Below are 12074 nucleotides of genomic sequence, written 5' to 3' on the forward strand. Positions count from 1 at the left end.
TTGTCTAAATATTATTTAATACTATATCCCTTCCACCTCAAGGGAGCTGTTTACTTTCTTTTGTCCTTCCCTATGGTATTTACCAGTGCCATACACACAAGGGACAGAAAACAAAAATTACACGCAAGACTTTGTTCCTTTCTCCTCACCAATGATCAAGTCATTCTGTAGCACAGACTGGGTGGCTTAAACAAGAAACATTTATTTCTCATAGTTCTGAAGGTTGGGAAGTCTAATGTACCACAGATAAGGAGTCTGGTGAGACCTCATATTCTTGCTGTATTCTCACACGGTGGAAAGAGGACGAGGGAGTTCTCTGGAGCATCTTTTATAAGGGCACTAACCCCATTCCTGAGGGATCCCCTCTCATGCCTAATCACCCGCCAAAGGCCCCGCCTCCCAATACCATCACATTGGGGTTAGGTTTCAAAACATGAATTTTTTGAGCGAACATAAACATACAGTCCATACAGTGGACCGGGGATTTGGACAGGGCTGGGTTGGTTGATTCTTCTGTTCTACGTGGTAAAAACAGAAGTTACTCAGCAGGACTCAGCTAGAAAACGGCCGGGTGTGCATGTGGGTACGGAGAGGGAGATGGTCAAAGCTGGCTTTTCTTACAACTCTTGTCACTGCAGTGAAGGGTTGGAAGGCTGGTCTCCACTATGACTATCAGTAAGCATGATTATGTGACTACTCATTGCCTGTCCAGTGTGGTGGCCTTAGGACAGACTTCTTACATGGCATCTCAGGTTTCCCACAGAGCTTACATAGAAGCTGCAAGGCTTCTGACAACTGAGCCTTGGGAGTTACAAAAAGTCACTTCTGTTGCATTCTGTTGGTCAGGCAAGTAGCCAAGGCAGGCTCTGAGCAGAGAGAAGGGTAATTAGAAGGCACCTCAATTTGCAGCCATCTTTCATCTACCACATCAAGCTTTGGAGATGATGGATAAAATAATCAAGGATGGCTCAGGTTTCTAGCATGACTAACTGGGAGTGCCTCCTACTTATCAGAGATGACATAGGAGGACCAGGCTTAAAGAGAAAGGTAACGACTTCATCTTTGGATAATAAGAGTTTGAGAAAATAATAAAGGTAATATTGATTTACATAGTTAAATCACAATTAAATAGCACAGGATTTTATAAAATTCATATGCCTTTGGGACCTAATCTTTGTGTTTTTTTCTCTCATCTTCTATCACACCCCTGACTTGTGATCCTTTTACTCAGCACTCCTCTGTTCCAAGCACTGGGCTTCCAGCGCTAATCAGGTCAGAAAAGATGATACGTAGACAGGGGAGGGAGGCAGATAAAAAAATAATTAAACACACAAATGAATAAAATGATTTCAGATTTTGTTAAGGGCTAAGAAGGTAATAGCATTGTGATATGAAAGGAAATAACTAAGGGTGTGGGGGGAGGAAGAGGGTAGTAATCAGATTGGGTGTTCTGGAAGTCTTCACTGAGGTGATAATATGAGCTGAGACATCACAAAGAAGCCATCCACACACACCAGGTAGAGGGAAAGCCTGGAGAGAGGCCATGGGGTGGCAATGAGGACAGAGGACAATGAAGACACTCTCTTTGCTCTCTTTCTTGCCTCCATGATCTGCACACATGATCTGTAATGCCTTGTTTTGACTTCTTTGCTTGGGTGACTCCTATTTTTCTACTGACACTCAGTTAAGGCATTTTCTTTTCCAGGAAGCATTCAGTGGAGTTAGGAACCAATTTCCAGGGCTTTAGGAAGGCAGCTCCACCATAGCTTCTGTGACCCACACTGAGACAGCCATTCACTTATCTTCCATCCTTACCTAATAATCTGGTAGTTATTTTGAGGGCAAGACTTTTGTCTTTGATTTCAGCATCACCAGCGAGTAGCAAACAGTAAGGGCTCTCTTCAATGAGTAAGTGATGACCAAATAAGGAAGGGAGAAAGGGAGGGAGGGGCAGAAATGAAGAAAACATCGGGAGTGTTCTTATAAGAGGAGGTAACATGTAAAGTGTTAGTGAGATCTGGCTATGGTGATAGTTTTAGTTCATGGTCAGCATTTGCTGCATGGTTAAGTACTGCAATGCATACACGTGGACTTTATTTTATTATCTAAGTAAGAGTAAAATTCCAGATTCTAGGAAACTTCTAGAAGAATTCCAAACTTGGCCTAGGGCTTGCTGTCACCTCCGTTTTTGGCACAGAATAGAAACTCTGTAAACATTTGTGGATTAATGGTACCTGGAGGGGGAAAGAGCATCTCTTGGCCAGGGCCCCTGACCCTCCTCCACTAGCTTCCTTGTGGGTTTACTGCCAACAAGATTTCTACCCTCCGCCCCTCCGCCCCCACAAGCTGCCCACCAGGTAAAGAGGAGAATGTAGCCGAAGAGCTTCCAGGCTGCATGTCCCAGAGCCTCCGGGAAAAAGTTCCTGAACTTAGAGAATGCCATGGAGAAAAACAATAGTGTCTATCATTTAAAACTGAAGCAGTCCTGTGGTCAAAGGGAAAGCAGGCCTTTTTACAAACATTCCGGAAGCAGACTGCCTGGGAGCTTGAGTCAAGATGAAGGTAAAAAGAAAACCATGGAGGAAGAAGGCCTTAGTTTTTTGCTGTGGCTGCAGAGGGCAGGCCACTGTGTTCTCCTAAAGCTGAAGGAAAAAAGGAAACGGAAAGTTACAGAAAGCTCAAGAAAATAATCCTATGTGACTGTTTCACCAGCTCTGTATTACCTAGAAGCAATCTGTAAACTTAACACAGCTTCAGAATCATGAATCACCAAATTACAGCACAGGCATCCCAGAGGGTTTTACTGTACATTGCTGATTCCAAGAATTCAAACAAACAAACAAACAAACAAACAAACAAACAAAATAACCTCTATTTAGAAAAGTTGTGACTGTTCCTCATATGGTCAAAGCAAGGGTAAGGATAAGCTGAAAAGTTTCCTCTCTGATGCATAATTTATAAGGGACCTTGAGCAGAAGTTTGTATCTCAAAGCCATCAACATTTCTTGTGAACAGTGTTTCTGTTTTATAGATTTCCAAGACAATCTACTGGGTTTTTGTAATTTTCTGGGAAATAATGTTGGTTGGAATAAGCTGTTAAGTGGGTAATTTCAAAAACTGGTAACTCTTAGTTTTGCTTAGTGATTAGAGACAGAAAATATGAGCAGTGATAATGACCCAGGAAAAATAACCCCGAGATGTAAATGTGAATTTTGTGCAAAAGAAACAAAAGAAATGGATCTCCATTGAAAAGATCCCATCTCAATAATGGAAAACAGGTGACCTTACTGCTACCCTTGCCTGTCAATCATCATGGAGATGGAGGGACCAGTTTCATACAGAAGAGTAACTCATTTGAATACTGAGAGAAGGTGTCTGATACACAGTGGATTTTTCAAAGCTATTATCATTAAATTTATGTTTTTAGTTTATATCTGTGGCAAATGAAAGCTACATTGAAAGTGTTGCTAATCCTGAGGGTATTTGCATTTTTGTCAGGTGAATAGAAGAATATACCTCTTTGAAAATAAATTGCTCAACCCTTTCCTTTTTGTACTTATTTAAAGCAGTATCAAATAAAAGCTATATTTTATATCTAATTTAAAGTTAAGACTAGCTATTTTATGTTTCATAAGATATTCATCTGTCACTTGCTCATGAATGCAGTTTAAAAGGATAAATTTATACAATGTTTTGGACATATACAATTTAATATTTAATTGTGGGAAAAGCCTAATCATTTTCAGATTCGAATTAGAAGAAAGCGGTTGCATATCATTAAATGAGTTGCAAAAAAGAAACAAAACCCTTGAACCTTTGAATTCCAAGCTCTAAAAACCTAGTGTTAAATTAAATGCCTAGTGACCTGTCATAGTTCTGTCAGCCAGGCTGTGAGTCCTGGACAGGCATTTGCTTCAGCCATGACACAGAAGCAGGTCCAAGGATGTTTGGTCCCTACTGGGCTGAGGCACAGGAGGGAGTCTGTGAGCCATGTTGTCTCTGCTTGGCAACAGCAGGTGTGAGCATATACATGAGAACAGAGAGGCAGAGGCCTAGAAATCGGTCAGTGAGCTTGCTCAGGAGAACAGTGGGAAAGAGAATTCAGCTGGAGGAATGCTGCTTTTTATCACTTTCACAAGTCTCATAGTTATTTGTAGCACTCAGTGTAGCCTTATGCATTCAAATCCTACTGTATGCCTCACTTTTTTAATGAGTGCTATGATTCAGTTCCTGATTCTGAGGTGCAGCCAGCTAGTGATTCCAATGCCTAACATATATTGAAAAATGCAAGCCGGAAGAACAAATTCAAATCAAACCCGTATACAATATGAGTTACTTCTGAAAGTCTATAATGGAAGCATTAGAATATGGACAACCTTAAGGGTTGGAATAAAATTTATACATTATATATTTTTGATGAGAGTGTATGGTTTAATATAAATGGGTCAGTGTACTGACTATACCGATAGACTGTAAGAAGGATAAACTTATCTTTGACATATAACAATGTAATGGGAGCCACGAAGCTTAGATGCCTATTCGTTACAAATATTAAAATGTTTAATGACGAAGCCTACCCTTTTTGCTGCATAGTATACAACAGGATGATGCATAGCATTTCCTGTATGTGTTTGGTCTTTCATATTGGGGGCCTATGAGGAGATAAAAACAGTGACAATGATAGTAATAATTAATAATAATAGAGAGCTACCCTTTCCTGGGTAAATATACCAGGAAGTATGCTAAAGTCTGGGCTTGCATTATCTTGAAAAACGAAACAGAAACAAAGTACAAGACACAAAACAAAACACCTTTCCTAGTGCTGTAGGCATTGTACTGGAGGAAGTAAAACTAAAGGCAAGTTCAGTTGGAGAAATAAAATGTGAAAACAAGAAGCAAAGCAACATGCACAATAAAGCTACCATAACAAGAGAAAGCAATAATTAATTTTGACTTGAGAATAGATGAAGCCTTCCCACGGAAAGTGGTATTTGGAAAGAGATCTGAAGGACATAAATGTTTTCAAAACAGTTCAAAAACAGAGGAGAGAGAAAAAGGAGAGGAACATGGTAAATAACATCAAATTGGATTCAAATAAATCAGTATATGTTAAATAAGTAAACCAAACAGTGGCAAAGGTATTTTCAAATTTACTTATACAAATGAGTCTCAAAGTTATTTCAGTAGGGAAATGTCAGTTATGAGGAAAGCATCATATGCAGTGCCTTCTCGTTTTTCTCCCTAGCACTACTCTCTTTGCCATTCTCCCACAGTAGTTATTTGATGTCCATGAGACAGTGTCTCTATAGGATGAGGTGTTTTTCCCTCCAAGTCATTCATACTTTGATGTGGAATTTACCAGGCACAAGGAAGTTATGAAAGCTATATTTTAGACACCATACACTTGAACAAGAGTGAAAAAGGAGGAAAACACAAGATTAAAAAACAACCAATTGTTAATAATAATAATAATAATAATTGATCAGCTCCTCTGCCTACTTTGTAGCAAAAGCAAAGCTTTGCATGGCTGCAAGCCAGCCATCCAAATCTGCTGTATCAAGAGGAGACAGCCATTGTTGGCCAGCGCCATCCCAAGGTTTTGATACAAAAGCCAGGGAGCAACATTGTCATTGATTTCTCTGTGATTTTCTTGTCGGAGATGGGCAGCGATGTACCCTTGAGGATTGGCAGTTTCCAAATAAAAAGTACATACTTAGAGTGCTATTTTTCCTTAACTACTACTGGCATCTGACTACGGATCTCCAGAGGGAGTTTCTCATGTAGATTTCAGGTAGATAGAGAGCATGGGTAGTATGTTTTATTCATTTTTAATATGAAATCCATACAGTAGCTAGTCCAAATTTAAACATTTATTGCTCCTTTTCAAATAAAATTTGAATTAAAAAATTTTTGGCAGTATAAACTTACCATTAAAGAGTTTACAGAATAACAAAACAAAACTTATGATATACAGTTAAGTCTGGTTGTAGGTAGTTTTAAGAATACAAATTTTCTGGGGTGCCTGGGTGGCTCAGTCGGTTGGGTGTCCGTTTTGGCTCAGGTCATGATCTCGCGGCTTGTGAGTTTGAGCCCCGCGTTGAGCTCTGTGCTGACAGCTCGGAGCCTGGAGCCTGCTTCGGATTCTGTCTTTCTCTCTCTCTCTGTCCCTCCCCCGCTCACACTCTGTCTCTCTGTCTCTCAAAAATAAATAAACATTAAAAAAAATTTTTTTAAAAGAATACAAATTTCCTTTGTTTCTGCTCCATTTATTATTTAACTGCTCCTCCCATTGACCAACCTTCTTTTATTTTTGTTTTTGTTTTTTGCATGAATCTCTTCTTTTAGATATATATATATATGTGTGTGTGTATATACATATATATACATATACATATATATACATATATACATATACATACATATATACATACATATACATATATATACATATATACATATATATATACATATACATATACATATATATACATATATATATGTATATATATGTGTGTGTGTATATATATGTATAATTTATTGTCAAGTTGGCTAACATACAGTGTATGCAGTGTGTTCCTGGCTTTGGGAGTAGATTCCAGTGATTCATCACTTACATACAAATCCCAGTGCTCATCCCAACAAGTGCCCTCCTCAATAACCATCACCCATTTTCCCCGTCCCCCCCCTTGTTCCCTCACCCCCATCAACCCTCAGTTTGCTCTCTGTATTTAAGAGTCTCTTATATGCCCAATCCTCTTTTGATGCCCTCCCCTTCACATTCCTTTGTCCCCCACCCAGGGGATCCCCTGGTTGTGTTAGGGCTGTATCCTCTGTGGTTCCCCTGTCCCCAAACCTACCCCATAGGTCTCCTTTCTTTCAGTAGGTTTGGTTCTCGATTCCACATCAAGCAGTTTTGAATAAATCAAGAAACATAAAATCCTAAATCTTGAGGGCTTTAAAGACCTTTGATTCTGGAATATTTGGAATCAACTGAGTTCACCATGCTATGGATGGCATCTGATTGACATGAATCTCTTCACATTTCTCTCATTGCTCCATGACAAGATAAACAAAAGATAAGAAGGACTGTTGAAGTGTTGATTTTTCTCCTGACTCTTTAGCAACTCTATTAATTTATAAGACAGAACCCAGATTAGTACCAAACTTTAAAGTTAATGTTGCAAAGCTGTTTCATACTTTCACAAAAGGGAAAATTAAGTTGAAAAAAATATGCTGTTGACTATGTACAGATTATTTTTTTCACTTTAATTTGAGAGAGTGATAAAAAGATTGAGTTGTAATGCTTTCACACAAAATAATGTATTTCACTGCTTTCTATTATTATTCATCATCTAGGCTTCTTTAATTTGGACTAGTTACTTCACAATGTGTTCAATCATGTGCAACTGAAACTAGGTAAGGTCTTTGCTGTGAAAATATGTAAGGAATGCAACAAGCTCTCCACACACATGCACTCACCTTACAAATATTAGGAAAGAACAATGACAACATATAAGTGATTTTAACTGCCATAAATTCTCTATCTGCAAAAATTATACCAGGAACCAAGAGACTAGTTCCTTGTTGAAGACATGTCTTCAGTCATGCTCGCCTTTATCTAATACACAGGAAGAGAATCTGTTCCAAGGAGGTGGATGCTTGGCTCTGTTTTTTTTCCAGCTTCCTTTGACACTATTCATTTTGATAAGTAACACTGGAATGGGGTTCTGGCTTCTAGTCCCAGTGAAGGGGACTTTCCCTGCTTTTTCCTCAGAGTGAGACTAAAGAGATTATTTTTTGAAGGAAAAAAAAAAGTGGGTTAAGGAAGATAGGAAAAGGAGTTCTTCCCTCTTTGAAGAAATCAAGTGCTTTATCACAATGCAAAAATAAAAAAAAAATCTTAAGGTTGAAATGCATGGCTAAATTATGAAGAAGCTGAGTCATGAAATAAACTCATGTGCTCAACTGAACTAGGCTAGGACCTCCACTTTGATCAGATTTACCCCATGTTCATGGGGATGACGTCTAGGTGAAGGCAATGGTGTGTGATGGTTAGAGTGGCTTGCATAGTTAAGACCTGGATTTGCACCCAGACCCCAACATTTAACAGTGTTAACAATGCACATCATTCAGCACTCAAATTCCTCACAGGAAAAAAAAAATCATACTTTATAGGTTTGTTTTGGAGGTTTCAGTGTAATAAACCATGTTAACAACTGTAAAAGGTGAAATGAAATGGAGTCACTTAGGTCAAGAGGTTTTAAAAGGGACCTGGGAGGCCATTAAAGAGGTAGGCTTTATGCACGTACTCGCGAGGGTAGAACTGTTAACTTTTGAACTGGGCCAAAGCACAAATATTCCAAGGACTCTGCAGGGGAAATCTGCAACTTGCTATCATAATGGACTTTTGCTTAGTGATGGCCATAGCAACCAATTATGTTTAGTCAAGATTAGTTCTCTGCCATCAGCACCTATCAAACAACTTATCCAAGCATTCCTTTCTGTCTTTAAAAACCATTGACTTTTGTTCCCTGGTTCCCTAGAATGCAATTTGGGTTGTTACTCAAATCTGTGCTTCCCAGATTGCAATTCTGAGACCTCAAATCAATCCTTTTATTTCAGTTCTGCCTCTTTTCTTGGCCGACACAACTTAACCCAGTTAACATATATTGATTTTGAATTGCTGGTCACTAGATTATGTTAATTCTAATAGTATATGGTCAATACAATTACAGCATCATTACTCCAGTATTCATAGAAACAATAAAATCCTCTCTATGCCTATAAAAATATCCGTGATATGCAATTAACGCAGGCCTTTCTTTTTGGATGATATTACAGAAATACCAGAACAAGTCTGCAATCAAGTCCCAGCAACATGAATTGTTTCAGTATTTGAATTCATAAGAAGGCTGTTATTAGGTAATTAGGTAACAATGCAATTTAGTCAGACAAAGAAATATGCAGGGAACCTTCCAGAATTAAGAGATTCTGAAACTTCATTCAGGTGCATTCATTTTGAACACCTTCTATCTGTCAGTACTGAAGTATGACTGGTAAATAAGATAAATGTGTTCCTGGCACTCACACCTGGAGGAGAAGAGAGAAATGTAACAATGCAATGCAAAATAGAATGTGTGGAATGAGGGCATTTATCCAAGAGATTCTATGGAGGGGGATTGCTTCAAGGAATCTCCCTGTGGGAGGGAGGACCTGAGATGAGCTTGAAAAAGTGAGTAGAACTTAGCCATGTGAAGATCAATAAGAAGGCATTCCAAAATAGTAAGAGACAGACCAAAGACAAACCTCGAAAGTCTTTAGACTAAAACTAGGAAAACTTGTGGTGAAAAGACACAAGGCAAGACACTTATGCCAAAGCACAGTTTCATTTAAGATACACGATCTTAATAGAACACCTTACATCAAATCTTCTGAAGTCAATGATTTATGAATAATTAAGGAATATGTTTCATAAAATACAACCTATGATTTCAGAGTTTATATGAAAGTAAAACCTTATTCTTGATTTTATAATGCTATTAGTCATCCAGTGTTACTTGGCTTTGGAAAAACTGTTCAACCCAAGGGAAATGTGCTCTTTGAAACTGAATGAAAGATAGTCTAGAACAACTCTGTAAGAATTTTGTTTTAATTTTTTTTCTCCATTGTAATTTGGAAAGAGGAAAAGAGAAAATGCAAATGCGGTCTTTTAAAAATGTATCTTTTAAAAGATATTACTAATTCTTATTTTCTTGTTACATGTTATGAGTTTTTAGCCGCCCTTCATCCTGTTGTATCATTAGGGTTGATCAGCCTCCAATTCCACAACTTCATATTAGCAAAAGGTATAAACATCTTGAAAGAAGTCTTAAGAAATGATCAGACTCTTTCTATAGCTTTGCTTCTGACATCTCTAAGGACTTAATTTGTCACTTTTTGTTTAATAGGCTTTGAAGTTAAGCATGCGTTGTATATTTCTGAAATATACAAAAGAGCCTAGGCAAAAAAAACAACAAACATGTTTACTAGGAATGAACATTTTTAGTGGTGCAGAAACAAAACTGAGAACAGTATATATTGAACATTTTATTGTCTCCCTGTAATAGGCTATAAGCTCTAGGGCACAACCACACCACAATGGAGTCCCAAGCGCCCTGAGCATTGCCTGCCATGTGTTCTATAAAAATCCAGGGGCACCTGGGCGTCCCAGTCCATTAAGCGTCCAACTCTTAATTTTGGCTAAGGTCACAGGTCATGATCTGGTTCATGATATTGGCCCTGCTTCAGGCTCTGTGCTTACAGCATAAAGCCTGCTTGGGATTCTCTCTCTCCCTCTCTCTCTGCCCCTCCCTGGCTCATGCATATGCATGTGAATGCTCTTTCTCTCTCTCAAAATAAAGAAACGTTAAAAAATATGTTCGAAGGGTTAATGACCGAATGAATGAATGAATGAATGAATGAATGAATAGAATGCATAAAAATGATTTGTGAGTAAAAATATACTCAGATGTTAATATGTTAGAAATTCAGATTAAAATTTTTTGTCTTGGACAGCCTTTTGACAAGAATTGGGCAGCTTAGCTTCATTTGATGAAATGTCATGTAGTATTTAATTATGAGGGTCTGGTAAAAGACTCTATGAGTATTTTGTTCCAGTGCTTTCACAAAGATCATTGTGGCTAAAGACAAAGTTAAATCAGTTATGATATCGGGACCAAATCAGTGAAGGCATAAAACAGAGGTAAGTTGGTTCACTAACTGCAGAGGGAACAAAAACACAACAGGTTTTGGGTAGAAACAAAAACAAGCAGCCAGCTGCTGCTACTGTGTTTTCTTTCATTTCATGGATTTCACATCCTGGGAATTTCATTCCCCTCACCATGAGTTCTAATACATGTTGTTACTTTTAGGTATCGTATTTAGTACCTCAAAATCTTTAATCAGGGGAAGTGTTTCATCAGTTTCTTATAGTTGTGTATTAAATCTATTCTATTTCCTTTAAGATACCAAGTCCCTGAGTCCTAAACACAAGAACCGAAAAAAAAAAAAATTAGCTGATACTGTTGGCATGTCTCAAACTAGCGTGATTTTGGAATCAGAGGGACTACACACAAAAGAAGCTACTTCCTTCCTTGATAGGGGAAAAAATCATTTTAATTAGTTTCTGGCTCCCATGACAACAGGCCAAAGAACTATAGGAAAAACTCGAGGAAGCAAATTCAGGTATCTTGAACCTTAAATATTTAGCAAGTAGCAGTAGATAAAGCAGCCAAGGCTAATGTGAGATAATCAGGGCTAACTTCAAAAGAAATTGAATACATTTTTTATTCAGAAGACTCTTTTTCTTTTTCATCTTGCGTTATATAGTTTTCTCCAACTATTTTTCTAGAATAGATAATTACTATAATTCAAGCATGAACAGAGAACCAACATTTTCTGAAGGTAGAAGTAAATAGTTTTTTCTGAGAACTCATTTAACTCAGTGATAGAAACAAAAACAATTATGCCACGCGATGAATAGAATAGATCTGGGGTTTCTTTACTTAATATTCACTCCATGGAAATTTCATGAGAAATTTATAACTCTTCTGCTGTTAACTTCTTTAACCTCTTATTCCTGACAAATAAAGGAAATAAGCCAGATGTAAGAGAAGTCTTAGTACTTTCATCTGCTGTTGAACTAAGGGCTTTTCTTTTGTTAATAACTTCTAATAATGTATTTTATTAATATAAATAATGTACTTATAATTTGCTAAATACTTATAACTTACTAAGAGCCTTCACACCCATCCCCACGTTTTATACTTCCTACAAATCTTTGAGGAAAATATTTGATATATATAAATATAGATAATTAAATATTATAAATGTTAAGTCCATTAAGCAGATGAGAAAATCCCATCTCAAAGAGATCTGAAAAATAACAAGGCCCTCTAAAGTAACAAGACTTATAAATGGCAGAACCAGAACTTTTAGTGAGAGGAGTATAAAATTCATTAGTTTGTCCATTATACTACAGTAAATGTGTACATTTTAACACATAGGACAAATACCATCACCAGTTATTAAGCCAT

At 37.6% G+C, this 12074-nt stretch overlaps 1 protein-coding gene across 2 annotated transcripts in view; it reads right to left on the bottom strand.

The window, feature by feature from the left end:
• Positions 1-12074, bottom strand: part of TRPC4 (transient receptor potential cation channel subfamily C member 4) — a 197700-nt gene that overhangs the window by 96043 nt on the left and 89583 nt on the right. The window lies entirely within an intron of this gene.

The sequence above is a fragment of the Panthera tigris genome, chromosome A1 (assembly GCF_018350195.1).
Source record: "Panthera tigris isolate Pti1 chromosome A1, P.tigris_Pti1_mat1.1, whole genome shotgun sequence".
NCBI lineage: Eukaryota > Metazoa > Chordata > Mammalia > Carnivora > Felidae > Panthera > Panthera tigris.